General features: G+C 39.3%; 1 protein-coding gene and 1 long non-coding RNA gene across 2 annotated transcripts in view; one reads left to right on the forward strand and one right to left on the reverse strand.

Annotated features, from left to right (window-relative positions):
* Lama1 (laminin subunit alpha 1) overlaps positions 1-14,499 on the reverse strand; it is a 178,735-nt gene that overhangs the window by 147,240 nt on the left and 16,996 nt on the right. The gene's annotated exons all lie outside the window — the stretch shown is intronic.
* Positions 189-14,499, forward strand: part of LOC141422520 (uncharacterized) — a 53,193-nt gene continuing 38,882 nt past the window's right edge. Inside the window, exons 1-3 of the long non-coding RNA XR_012447129.1 lie at positions 189-383; positions 513-548; positions 2,379-2,490. This is a non-coding gene — a long non-coding RNA (uncharacterized lncRNA). The remainder of the gene's footprint in view (positions 384-512; positions 549-2,378; positions 2,491-14,499) is intronic.

The raw sequence follows: 14,499 nt of genomic DNA on the forward strand, positions 1-14,499 counted from the left end.
CTAGGGCAGCAGGGTTCACAGGTGGAGCCACTGAGAGATAACTGGATCATGATGGCTCTAACCTCACCAGTGGGTTAATTCATGGGTGAGTAAGTAGCTTAATGGGCTATTGAGAGGTAGGGCCAAGTTGGAGGAAGTAGGTCACCAGGGGTGTCCCTTTGAGGGGTGTAGTCTGTCCGTGGTTTCTCTCTTTCTCTGCTTTCTGGCCGCCATGAGGTGAGCTGCTTTGCTCCTCCACCTGTTCCCTGCCATGGTGTTCTGCCTCACCAGGCCCCGGAAAAACACAGCCAGAGGCCAATGGACTAAAATCCCTGAAACTGTGAGCCAAAAGAAATCTTTCTTTCAGTTGTTTTCCACAGATATTTCATCACGGTGATGAAAAGGTAACTAGCACAAATTAGTAAAATTACAACATTCGTCATGATTATTGAACCACTATCGATGCATTACTGTTAACTAAAGTAGAGAGTTTATTGAAATGTTCATGTTTTTTCTTTTGTTGTTTTGTGCAGTGCTAGAGATGGAACTCAGGGCCTCACTCACGCTAGGTAAGTCCTCTATCACTGGGCTACATTGCCAGCCCAGATGTCCTTAACTTTTACCCAGTACCCTTTTCCTATTTCAGGATCCCACCCAGGGTACTGCATTACACTACATATTGCTCCTTGGCTGTGACTGATTCTCAGGTTTTCTTGTTCTTTTGAGGAAAAAAAGGTAACTGTGTAAGTGAGCAAGAAGACTAACAGGAAAGAAGAGAAAGTCAAAATTCTAGGCTGAAATAAACAAAACAAAAACCAAACCAGCACCAAAAAATCTAACTACCTTCACTTGAGAATTCCTTGCTTTTGTACTGAGGAACAGCCTATGCATAATCTTAAAAAACTCATTATTGTTTCTTTCCATCATAATGCTGGGAATTCTCCCCTTTTCTTTTGTTCATTGTATTTATAAAGAAAATTCAGACAGAAATCTGAAATTTTTCATGTCAATAGGCAAAAAGCATCCTGTCATGATAAATGAAACATAGCAAAATTTCTACACAGAACTCTCCCCCCCCCCGTGTCAGCTATTGTTCTAACTAAGAATAAAACCAAAGTGTCATACCCTGTTTTATTATTGGAATGAATCACAAGACTTATTTATTTATTTAAATTCATCTAGCCAATGATCTGTTCATGATAATAAATAATTCATGTTTGGCTTACTGAGAAAATATATTTCTAAGCCTTGGTTGCTAAATTTTACGTTACAGACAAACAGTACAATATGGTGTCGTGGAGGCACAGCCTATGGAAAAGCCATGTTAGTTTGTAATTTTACATAAATTTTATGTGATTCAGAACCAGGATATGATAAAGAGAGCCAGTGGCCAAGACTACCTTATAATCATAATTTTTCCAGGAGGAACAGAATTGAAAAGTTATCAACATGCAAACAACAGTTTAATTAGTTTTAGACAGAAAAGAGAGAAGTAACACCTTTCCGATTAAGCTTTATTATAAGTTCATGGTGGAAGAAGATAATAAAGGGGTGAGAATATGGTGTTTGTCAACTGTAATAGAAGTGCTGTCAGAAGAATATACTCATCTTTTGCTTAAGAAGCTGAAGGGGAGAAGAATATGCCATTCCAAAGCATGTCACTTTGATGTAAGGATGATTTTGAGCTGAAGCACCTTGAGAAGCAGATGCAAGGAAAGTTCTCTGCCCTCCTCCATTTGTCTAAAAGCAGTGCATTCATTTCCAAAGGTGTCCCTCGACTCCTATCTGCCACGAAGAACAAGTTAATAAGTGGACACAGACTTTAGAGCAGTCAGACACCACCTGGAGACAACAGCTGAGTATTTCACAGGACAAGCCTGACCAGCTGGCCTGTATCCATTCCCAGAGATCTGCCTTCCCAGAATTTGCTGCCTCAAAGGTCCTTTGCCTTTGTCTTGTTGCTTCTGGAAAAGTGTTCTTTGTTGCAAATGCTACATAAGCAAAATAGTTGCAAACCACCTCTTTGAGAGTTACTCATTCCCTGAGAAACATAGTGCAAACAAGCTTATTTTCTCTTATTTATTCCTCTGTTATAGGAGTCCCAGAAGGGTAAAAGGAAACTTACTTTTCCTCCTCTGCAGCCTACTGGATAGCAATGATATCAACATTTTTAAGATTCTTCTTTCATAAAAAAATAATTTCAGAATTTTTGCCAATTTATATTCAGGGTATCAATCTGCCAATTTTTTTGGTACTCTTATGGGCCTTAGTTGGACATAGTTTTACTCAATTAACAAACAAAAGTCTGCTAATCTGATAAATGAAAATGGAGTATCACGTTCCAGTGTGAATAAGATGGAGTAAGCATGCTTTCTTCCCTCTCTTTCCCTTGATAACAGCTGTACACCATGGACAAAGTAGATTGGGAGACTGTTTGCAGACTCTGAAAAGTCAATGTCAATAAGAAGAAGGGAGAAGAATACCAGAATTTGAAGTATCAGAAAACTAATTGTGAGTTTATCATTTTATTTTCCTCTAGTATTTCCTAATTTAACGTATCCTGAAACATGAAGGAAGCACTTGATGTAGACAGGAGTCCTCTGATTGAGGCCTAAGGAACGGGAAAGCAAGTCCTAACAAGCAGTGTTATTTGTACCTAAACTTGTGAAACAATGCAATATTCTTGCCATTTTACTTAATGGATTCCAATTTCTGAATTAATCACATTTTAGTAATAGCTACATATAGAAACACAAAGCTGGAACTCAGCGTACCTAAGAGATTAAAGAGGATGTGCTGGTAAACTTATTTCTCTGAAGTGTGTCATATCGTTGTTCACTTTTAAGTCCATAAGACATGATCTATGTCACTTACTCATGTTTTGTAAGGTATTTATTGAGGTATCATTGACAGCTACACAAACTGTTATGACACAGGTCTACACACGTGAAACCGACACCACAAACAAGACAACAAATAGATGTACTGCTCCCAAAGCTTTCTAATTGTTTCTCCTATCCCTCCACTCTCTGTGTCCTCCTCATCCTCAGGTGACCATGAATTTCTGCCATTATCCTCTCATTTACATGTCCTTCAATTTTATATAATTATAATTAAGCAGGTTGTGCTCTTGTGTGTGACATCTTTCACTCAGCATGCCCATGGTTCTTCCATGTCCTTGTGTATCATAGTTCATTCCTTTTATTGCTGAGTAGTTTTTTATTGAATGGCTACAGGAAGATTTATCTGTACATTGATCTGATGGACAAACAAATGGATACATTTAGGTTGTGTGCAGTTTTTAGTGACTATATACAATGGTGCTATAAACATTTGCTTTCACATATTTTATGGACATATGTTTCTCTACTCATGAGTGAACACCTAGGGTTGAGATAGAATTGCCTTTAGGAAACTGACAATGTGCTTTTCCCAAATCACTGTACCCACACTCTACATCCTCAACTACAGGGTGTGAGAGTTTAGGGTCTACATCCTCACCAATACCTTAGTATGATGAGCTCTATTAACCAGCTATTCTAATTGGCGTACAGTGGTAGTGAATTATGTATGGTTTAAACCACAGTACCATGAAAAAAAAAGTCAGTTTACATGTGTTTGCACTTTCATAGAACCTAGACCTAAATGGTGATGATGATGACAACTGGACATGAGTATGAGTAGCAGACAATCTGGGGGTGATTAATGGAGGGTAGAGGGGCAAAGGAAAGGAGGGGAAGAAGATCAAAATATGGCACATGTGTATGTGCAAAGGGGAGAACTTGTTTAAAGGTCACTGTACACATGTACAGAATTACCACAAAGACACCCCCTCATATTATTAATGTGGACTAATTCAAACCACTGAGCAAGAAGCCTGGCAACTACTAATCATTTTTGATGCTGAGATGGTCAATGGAATTATACCATGAATCTCCCTTAGAAAGTGGCTTCTCTTACCCAGCGTAATGTCTTTGAGATTCATTTAAGTTTTGGATATATCAATATTCATGATTTTTCATTATTTTTACTCCAGTAATAGTATTGCATTCATTGTTGTAATTTCCATTTTTCAAGTAACTAATGATAAGCACATCTTCACATTTCTGACATCTGCAATATCATTTCTTCCAAATGCCTGCTGAAATCTTCTGCTCGTGTTTTTATTGGCATTTTTTTCTTATTGAGTACTGAGTATTTGTTATGCGTTCTAAATGCAAGTTATTTAATATATATATATATATGCTTGGCAAATACAATCTTAGTGGGTCTTTTTATTCAGTGTCTTTTGAAGGCAAAAAATCTTAAATTGTGATGAAATCCAATTTATCAATGCTTTTTTCTATGGATCATGCCTTTAGTTTCATATGTAAGAAATTTATGCATAACTGAAAGTCACAAAGATTTATGGTTTTAGGATTTACATTTTGGCATATGACCCATTTCGTGTTGATTTTTGTTTAGGCTGGACAGTAGCAATTAAAATTCTAATTGTTCCAGAAAGTCTTTTGGAAGATTGTATATTCTTTCCAATGAATTCCTTGGTACTTCTGTCAGGAATCCATTGTTCATACGTTTGTGGGACAATGTGTGGGCCATTTATTCTGTTATATAATTTACTTGTTTAACTTGATCTTTATTACGTCTTTTCTTATGCAGACATTGAGATTAATTTGTTCTTTTTCTATTTTGAGTTCCAAGAGGCATAAGTTATTTGTTTAAGATTTCCTCCTCCTTCTCCTTTTTTTTCTTCTTATCTTCATCTTCATCCTCCTTTTCATAGACAGGGTCTCACTATGTAGCCCAAGTTGGCATCAAGACTCACGATCCTTTTGCCTCAGCCTCCCAAGTGCTGGGACTACAGGTGTACCCCACACCCCTTGGCAGTGTTTCTTCTTTTTCTAATAGGCATTTATTCGTATAAGCTTCCCTCTTAGGACTATTTTTTGCTGTATCCCATTAGTTCTGGTATGTGGTACAGCCATCTTTCTTTGTCTCAAGGTATTTTTAAATTTCCCTTTAATTTCTTCATTGACTTAGTGGTTGTTAAGGAACATATTCTTTAATTGCCATGTCTTTGTGAATTTTACCAAAATTTCTTCAGTTTTCTAGTCTCACCATCATTGTCGTCAGAAAACATATGTAATATAATTTCAATCTTTTTAAATTTGCTGAGGATCTTCTTGTGGGCTTGTGGATGACCCGTGCTAGGAATGATCCATGTGTACTTGAGAAGAACATGTATTCTGTGGCTGTTGGATGGAATGTTCTGTAGAAGACTATTAGACCCATTGGCCTAAACTAATCTTGAAGTTCAGTGTTTCCTTTTTAATTTTGTGCCTGTATGGTCTTTCCGTTATTGCAAGGGGATATTGAGTTCCCCATTATTGTGATGTTGTAATCTACCTCTCCCTTCAAATATTTTAGCATTTGCTTTTTGTATTTAGGGGATCCAATATTGAGTGCATATGTAATTATAATTGTTATATCCTATTGATGATTGACCCTTTAATCAACATAAAATGTCCTTTTAAATCTCTTTTTACAGTTTTTGAATAAAACACTATCTTGTCTGGTATAAGTGTGACTACTATTGTTCACTTTTGGTTTCCATTGATATGAAATATCTTTTTAAATTCTTTCATTTTTAGTCAACATAATTTTAAAAAGTGAGATAAACCTCTTTAACATAGCATTTATCTAAGTATTACTGCTTAATCCATACATTCACTTGATGTCTTTTCAATGGAGGATTTAATTCATTTATATTCAAGGTAATGATTGATAGGCATGAAGATACTGCAACTGTGCTAGTTGTTTTATGGTTGTTTGGTAGATATTTGTTTCTTTCTTCCTCTCCTACTGTCTTGCTTTGTGGTTTGATGGTTGTCTGTAGTGACATGCTTTGAATCCGTTCTCTTGTGGTTTGGTGTTTTTGCTACAGATTTTCACAGTGTGGCTACCATGAGACCTTCATAGAATGTCTTTTACATTTAATAGTATTGAAACTGACAGCAGCATAACACTCATTACATAAAGCAACTATAAATCTTCCCACATATGTTTTGTTTTGATGTCATAATTTCTATCATTTCTTGGCATCACTGACAATGTATTTCATATAGCGAAATGCTTATGGACAGATGGCTACAGAGTATTCCACCCTACAACAGCACAATATACTTAGCAACTCATGAAACTTTGTCCAACTAGATCATATTTTAGGTCACAAAGCAAGCCTTAACTAATATAAGAAAACTGAAATAATCACCTGCATACTGTCTGCCAACAACAGAATAAAGCTAGATCTCAACAACAAAAGAAACAGCAGAAAATACTCAGACATCTGGAGATGGAACAACAGGTTGCTCCGTGACTAGTGGGTCATTGAAGAAATAAGGGAGGAAATCAAAAAGTTCCTGGAATTTAATGAAAATAAAAGTACAATCTACCAGAATTTATGGAACACAGCAAAGGCAGTGCTAAAGGGAGAATTTATAGCCATGAATACATATGTTAAAAACACAGAAAGATCTCAAATAAATGACCTAATGCTGAATGCCAAAGTCCTAGAAAAACAAGAACAAGCGAAACCCAAAACTAACAGGAGAGAGATAATTAAAAATAGGGGCCAAAATCAAGTAAACAGAAACAAAAACAACCCATACAAAGAGTCAACAAAACAAACAGTTCTTTGAAAAGATAAATAAGATTGATAAACCCTTAGCAAACCTAACTAAAACAAACAGGGAAAAGACCCAAATTAATAAAATTAGAAACCAAAAAAAGAGATTACAACAAACACTAAGGAAATTCAGGGAAACATTAGGGATTACTTGGGAAAACTATATTCAAATAAATTGGAAAATTAGAAGAAACTGACAAATTTCTAGACACATATGACCATCCAAAATTGAACCAAGAGGATCTAAATCAACTCAATAGATCTACAACACATAATGAAATTGAAGTGGAAATAGTCTCTCAAACGAGAGAAGTCCAGAACCTGACATACTCACTGCTGAACTGTCACATAAAGAAAAACTAATATCAACATTCCTCCAACTCTTCCACGAAATAAAAAGGGAAGGAACATTGCCAAAATCATTCTATGAAGCCAGTATTACAATAGCCCCCAAACTGGACAAGGACATAACAAAAAAAGAATTACAGGCCAATCTCTTTAATGAACATAGATGAACAAGACTCAAGGGAAAATGCTGAAAATTGTCTAATAAAAATGGACAGCTGGGCACTGGTAGCTCACACCTGTAATCCTGGCTACTCAGGAGGCAGAGATCAGGAGGACCACAGTTCAAAGCCAGCCCACAGGCAAATAGTTCACGAGACCCTATCTCAAAAAACCCTTCACAAAAATAGGGCTAATGGATTAGCTCAAGGTGAAGGCCCTGAGTTCAAGCCCCAGTACTGGAAAAAAAATGGACAGGGAGAAAAGAGTGAGGAAGTACAGTAGGGTGGGGTTACATTGACTTAAGCACAATGCATCCACAAGCAAGAATTCCACTGACCAAAGAACAGAGGACAAGAACAAAAAACAGGTTACATTAAGGGGAAGGCACTAATGGGAGAGAGTAAAATAAGGAAGTAAAGAAGGTGAGTATGGGTGATCTACTTTCTATACAATAATGAATATAGAATTTTCAAAACTGTTGAACTCATCATAAGAAAAGGACTAAGGTAGAAAGGAAAAAAATAGAGGGGATGAACCAATTCGGGATACAATACATATATACATGGAAATGTCATAATGAAACTCTCTGTATAGATATCTTAAACAAAACTATCTTTTGTTCAAAAACAGAGGCTAGGAGAGCTAAACAGGTCCTGTCTGGGGGTTGGCACCAGTGGGAGGGGGAAGAATATAAGGAGAGAGTGTAGGAGGATAAATATAGTGGAAATATTATACATTCATGTATGAAAATGGAAAAAATGAGACCTGTTGAAACTATTCTAAAAATGGGATGGGGAATAAAGGAGAATGATGGAGGGGATGGATTTAACTAAGACATATTGTAAGCACTTTTGCAAATGTCACAATGTACCCCTAGCACAACAATAATATGATAACAAAAATTAAAAAATAAAATGTATTTTTCAAATGATTCACAGCCAACTATTCAGAGCCTCAATCCACCCATGTGTAAGAGAAGTATGAGGTTTATTTCCACTTACGAAAAATTTAAAGTTTTTTTTTTTTACTTCCACAAACTGTCTTATTTACCTAATCCATACTCAAAATTAATGTGATGGTCTGCAAACAAAATGATCTGAAATTCTTACCTAAAAGATCATGGTCAATATTTTCAGATCATTTTTACACAGAATGAAATAAAGGCTTATAAATGTTTATATGGTGGATTAATGAAACTGGCTTCTGGCAACAGGTACTGATTCAATAGAGAAAGCTGGGGAAAGTAGAAATTAAGTTTGTAATTGAAAATTAAAATCCATTTTGTTCTTCATTTACCCAATGTTCACTTCCTTAATCTTACCCATTTGTCCTATAAACATCTATTGATTGACTCAAGTCAGGTACAAGAAATAAGCTTCCCTGGTCCTCAGCACTTTTTTGGAGACAAGGACACGATCCTCACCTGACTGAACAATAAAATTTACGAAGTACACATGGCTGTATTTAATGAGATCTGGGAGAATAGTATTGAGGTACTGTGATCACATGATATGAAGATGTTCTGATCACATGATATGAAGATGTTCTGATGACCTGAGTTTTACGTGGATGCGTGAGCTCATGTGTAGAACACAACCACAGGTTATACAGGGGTCAGAATGAGGAGCAGGAGACAATGAGACGAATGACCCAACTTCCTGACCCAGGGCTCTCCCAATCAGGAAAGAGAAGCATCCACTCAGGGACCTTGCTAAGTACAACATTTAAGATGCAGACATAATTCAAAAGGGACTGGGGAGAGAACCCAGAGTGAGAACATCAGTTCAGCACAACCAGGCAGAAACACTGTTCCCGTGCCCCAACAACAGAGGCTCATTCTGAGAAGTGTATAGCTGGGCGACTTTTCACTGTGGGATCATCACAGAGCGTGCTCACACACACCAGATGGTGCAGGTCAGCCACTGGGAAAGCCTCTGGAGACGCAGGAGGCTGCTACCAGACACAGCATAGGGGTTTACAGTCAGCTTTAAGTAGATGGAGGATATCAGAAAATAACTATAAAAAGTAAAGTAACTTACATAAGCCAATAACACTTATTACTACCAAGTGTCACATTCTGAGTGTAAGGGCCGGTGCTATACTCTTCTTCTGCTGACAGCACACTAGGCTTATCCACACAAGCATGACCACAAACCCCTCATGTGTGGGGCTGTGACGTCAGGACAGTTGCAATGTCACTGGAAGACAGGAGTTTTTCAGATTTATTAATAACACTGAGGGAATTGTCCTATCCTCAGTCCATCACTGACTAAAGCATGGTTACGTGGTATGTGACTGAGGGCGTGTGCCCAGATGGGGAGGTCTGGGATCCTTTAACAGCTCCTCTCATTGGCTCAGATTGTTTCCAATTTCTTTCCCCTTGCCACCTTTCACATGTCTCCTCATGCCCTACTCATCCTCCAAACCAAGCCCAGAACTTTCTGGAACTCCAGGCCAATGTAAATGTCCTTTCCTGGTCCTACTTTAGGCTAACATGTCCCACCTCTGCACCTGCATTTATACAGAGATCCTTAATGTACTGACCAGTCTCAGGCCAGTGTTTCTCCCCCACTATCCTCCTCCAAAAAATAAAAGCACCTCCTGACTCTCTGTGAGCTCCTTCAGGGTAGGAGCCCGGTCTTCCCTGCCCTAGGTCAGCACCTGGCCCATGAGAATGCCTAAAAATGGCTGAGTGAAAGAATGAACAGATAAAGGAAGGAGCACTGTCTCACTCAGGGGTCATGGGCAAGTGCACAGAAGGGATGTCTAAAATCTAGACACTCATCCTGGTTCCACCACTAACTGACTATACACCTTTTGGGCAAATCGACCTCAGCGCCTCTATCTCCTCAATGATTAAATGAAACTCTCTGTAAGTCTTTTTTCTGAGACATTATGATTCTGGAATTTTACTTTAACAGACTATCAGGAAAATCTGCCCACCCTTCCCTTTCTCCTTGTTTGGAAAATGAGATAAAAGCTTTTCTCCATTCAATGGGCAAAACAGCAAAGAAGAGCAATTTTCTCATTGTTTTATGTCCTTGTATCAAAGAACCAAACAGAAATGTAAAGCAGTATTATTATTCTTTGTTTTTTCTGCTTCACATTGAAATTGACTCTTTTATTTAAAAAAAGTATTCTGTACTCTCTTCAGGAGGACGATGAAAATGCCACTGGGGGGCAGGGGGTTGGTAGGTGTCACAAATTCTGGTTAAGGAACCTCAAGTCAAATTCAAGTTTATCAAGCCTGTAAACTTCCAACTTGTGAAACTGATTTTATCACTGTATTTCCTTCCGCAAATGGATGACTACAGTGTGGAACACAGGAGAAAGTCACTCTTGACAACTCCCACCTCAAGAGAGGGTGGAGCAGAAACAAATGATGATACAGGACGCCATGGCTTACAAAGCTGCAGCTTCTCAGAGCCTAGCTTTGCTCCCAGGGCCTTACTCGACCCCCTCCTAGGAAGCGCTAAAGGCTCCAGCAGGTGCGCTTATTCCCAAACTAGAGGCTCTGCTTAACATGCATCCTTGTGTCTAACCTGCGTGTGTCCAGGCTGATGATGGGAGATGCTGCCTGTAATCACGTGGCTGCTATCAAATCTATCACAAGCCAAGTTCTTTTCTATTTGTCCTCATTAGTGAATATAAACTAATTGTGGAAAGGAGTTTTATAGTGGTATTTCCACACATGTATATAATATACTTTGATCAAAGTCACCCCTCTATTACTCTCCCTCCCCCCTAACACTTTTCAGTGGGTTTCACATGCTATTTTCGTATATATAAAGAACTTCGGTCCAAGTCACTCCCCATCACCCTTTCTTCACTGGTTCCCCTAAATAATCTCCCTTTCACAATCATGCCTAACTACTAGCAGTTGTATCATTATGTCTAGTGAACCCATGTTCTATTAGAGCCCCCAGGGCTTCATGACAAGTGACGTCAGGAGGCATAAGAACATAGGCTTCCCAGTCACACAGCCATGGGCTTAGAATCGAGGTCTATATGACCACAGCTGAGGGGTTTCATCCAAAAAAGGAGGAGCCAGTCATGCAGGGGCAGCACTGGATTTTCACACACTTGGCTTTCCCTGTAATATAGTTATGTATAAAACATGCCTAGAAGAGGTCCACAAGCTTCCTAAAGATATGTCTGCACCAAAACCCCAAAACCCTCTGCTTCTGCTGAAGAGAAGTGAGCAAGAAAAATGGCAGAGGAAGAAGCAAGGAGGTGACAGATGAGAATCCATTAGTCTCCTGTCTCCTGCTCCTTTGTCCAGGGAGAACCTACGCCTCCCTATACTAAGTGGCTAGGAGGCCCACTGCTCTGGGCCCAGGTGAATTATGAAAGGGCAACTGATTGCCCACTACAGGTGTCACATCAGACCTCATGCAAGACATGGTCCTGTATGATTGTAACAGAAGCAGGGTATGGCAGCACACACCTACAATCCCAGCACGCTGGATGCTAAGGCAGGTGGGTCATGATTTCCAGGCCAGCCTATGTTACAAAGTGAGACACACAAAAATAAAAGCCAAGGGTCAGGAATGTAGCTCAGTGGTAGAGAACTTGCCTGGCATGCAGAAGGCCCTACTTCCATCCCCATCATGGCTACTAAATAAATAAATAAATAAAATAGATCTGAGCCTTTCCAGCCACCCAGTGTGGCATCATAACCATTACTCGTGTGTTTGTGGTGATGCTGATGTAAACAAGCTGGCTGTGCTGCCAGTCATACGAAAGCAGAGCACCTGCAATAGTGTATCCTAAGTGGTATTTGATAATCAATGTAAATGACTGTCACTGGTTTATATGCCCACACACTGCACTCCTCATCATCATTTTAGAGTTATCCCATCTACTTAACAAAAAATAAAGCTTACTATGAAGCAGTCCATCGTGGTACACCCGCAGCAGACTTACACTTCTTGTGTTTTCAAGAGGCCTACTAAAGTGACTGACCCTGACCGTGCAGGTGTAAGCACATGCTATGATGTTCACGCGTGATAAGATCATGTGAAGGTGTACTTCTCAGCCTTGCCCCCATCCGTACATAGTGCATGACTGTTATAAGTTAAATTTATTTCTAATCACTACCAAATAAGCTTGTTTTGTATACCAAAGACCAGTATTTTCAAAATGTCTGACTTAGACAACAAAGCTAAGATTTAAATATGTGAAATACATACAAGTCTTGCTTGTTTAATATAAAATGGGCCTTTCATTTCCAAGGACAATCATTCAATTCCAAGAACAATTATTTAAAAGTTAGAGTTAGTTATTTTATTAAATAAGGAAATATCCAATGTTTGAGGGTGTTTTTTTGTTTTGTTTAATGAAGGTAAGCTGATTCTTCTCTAGCATTGACCCTTTCAGCTCGAAACAGACCCACTAGGAAGTGAATGGCTACTGCCTTCCCCCAGAAGCAAATAGTTTGTTTCTGGACTAAATCAATTGAATCACTGATGACTGTTAGTAAAAGAAAGCTTTGAAAAATCCTAGCGACCCCACTGGGTGAGCATCAGATCCTTTCCAGTGTACAGAAAAGGAGGGAGAGAAATGACGAAAGGAAGCTACACAGACTGAAAGAGAAAGAAAGAGAGAGAAGAAAAGGGGAATGAGAGGGAAAAAAAAGTGAGAGAGAGCAGGAAAGAGAGAGCAAGACAGAAAAAGGGAAAAGAGAGTTGGGGGAAAAGGAAGGTAGGCAGAGAGAGAGAGATACACACACACACACACACACACACACACACAGAGGGAAAAGCCAAACCAAACTCACACACACACACACACACACACACACACACACACACACACACAGAGGGAAAAGCCAAACCAAACTCACACACACACACACACACACACACACACACAGAGGGAAAAGCCAAACCAAACTCCTGAAAGTCTGACCTGTAACACTGTTGACTTTTTTCCTTCCTCACGTGGGCTGATGAAGAGAACTTTAATGTCAGAAAACAAGAGGGGTGGTGAGAAAGGCCTTGGCAGGCTTTTGCTCAGTCATATTTCCACAACACTGTGCTCGAGGTGTCCTTGACAAAGACAGGTTTTTGCCGCAATATAAACAAGTGGCACCGACAAGTCAGGCGCAAATGTTGTCTGCAGAAAAACTGTGTTGTTCCTAACTTCCTGCCCCTCCAATATTCTAAAATGATCCCCGCACAAAGGCAAAACACAAAAGCCACACAGCACACATACTTAAAGCCTCAGCTCCTTCCCAATGCCCTGGAGGGCTCACAGCCCTTCCTCTGCCCAAAGCCTTGCAGGTCAGGAAGCAAGTTCAGCCTCAGTTAAACATTGATATCCCTGTTGGATTAAAATACACTTCTTTTACACTGTGCTTGTATCCTTCATGTTTACAATATTTATTTCATTTAATTAATACTTAAAAGTATCAATTAATTCAGCATTTTCTAGCCAGCCCAAACATTTGCAAAAGCCACGAATTTTTCTACAAACCCTTCAAGGTCTTGGTTATTTCTTCCCCTTTCTTCTGCCACGTGTGCACCGATGTATAGATTCTGCTGACCTACACTTAATGGTAGCTTCCCTGCCACACTGTCCCAGGCGTGTGCTGAGGGTGGCTTTCTGAGCCAGCAACACACACATCTGCTCTTGTTACAGAGCTCTGTCCATATAGCTCCACAGAAACTGCCTTCAAGTTTTTAATAATTTAAACAAGGGGCCACCCAATTTCATTTACGCTGGCCTCTCAAACTGTGTGACGATGCAACGTTCCAGGGACCACTCAATGCCCCTGGGCCAGAAGTTCTAATCAAATCATCTGGCATTCAAGATGCCAAATGCACCACCAGTGCAGTCACTTCGAGGTGGCCCAATCCAGGTCCATTTTATTCCACACATCTCATCTGCATCTTTCACCTGATGGATGAACAGTAGCAAACATACTTAATAACCAGAATGAGCGCTCCAATCAGAAGGACAGACTTAGATGACCTTGGTGTCACCCTCGCTGGGATGGGTAGGACATGTTTTCTCAGGTCTAGCACCACACCTCCCACCCCAAAACTGGGCTGGCTCTTTATATAGATACATACACTTAATGGGGTAACTAGATTCCCATTAACTCTTTTCAAAAAGCTGTAACTAGATCAAGCACGTAAGAACTATATTGTATTTGCTGTCTCTAATTCTTTGCCTCATATTCTCTCTTCACTCTGCCCCAATTCTCTTTTTTAAGTACTAAAAATTCCCTTCTCAAGGTTCTGATCACCTTCCAAACCCAACCAGCACTTCACCTTCAGTGTACTTGACTTCCCAGCAGCTTTTGTCAAAAACGACCTTTCTCT

The sequence above is a fragment of the Castor canadensis genome, chromosome 4 (genome assembly GCF_047511655.1).
Source record: "Castor canadensis chromosome 4, mCasCan1.hap1v2, whole genome shotgun sequence".
Lineage (NCBI taxonomy): Eukaryota > Metazoa > Chordata > Mammalia > Rodentia > Castoridae > Castor > Castor canadensis.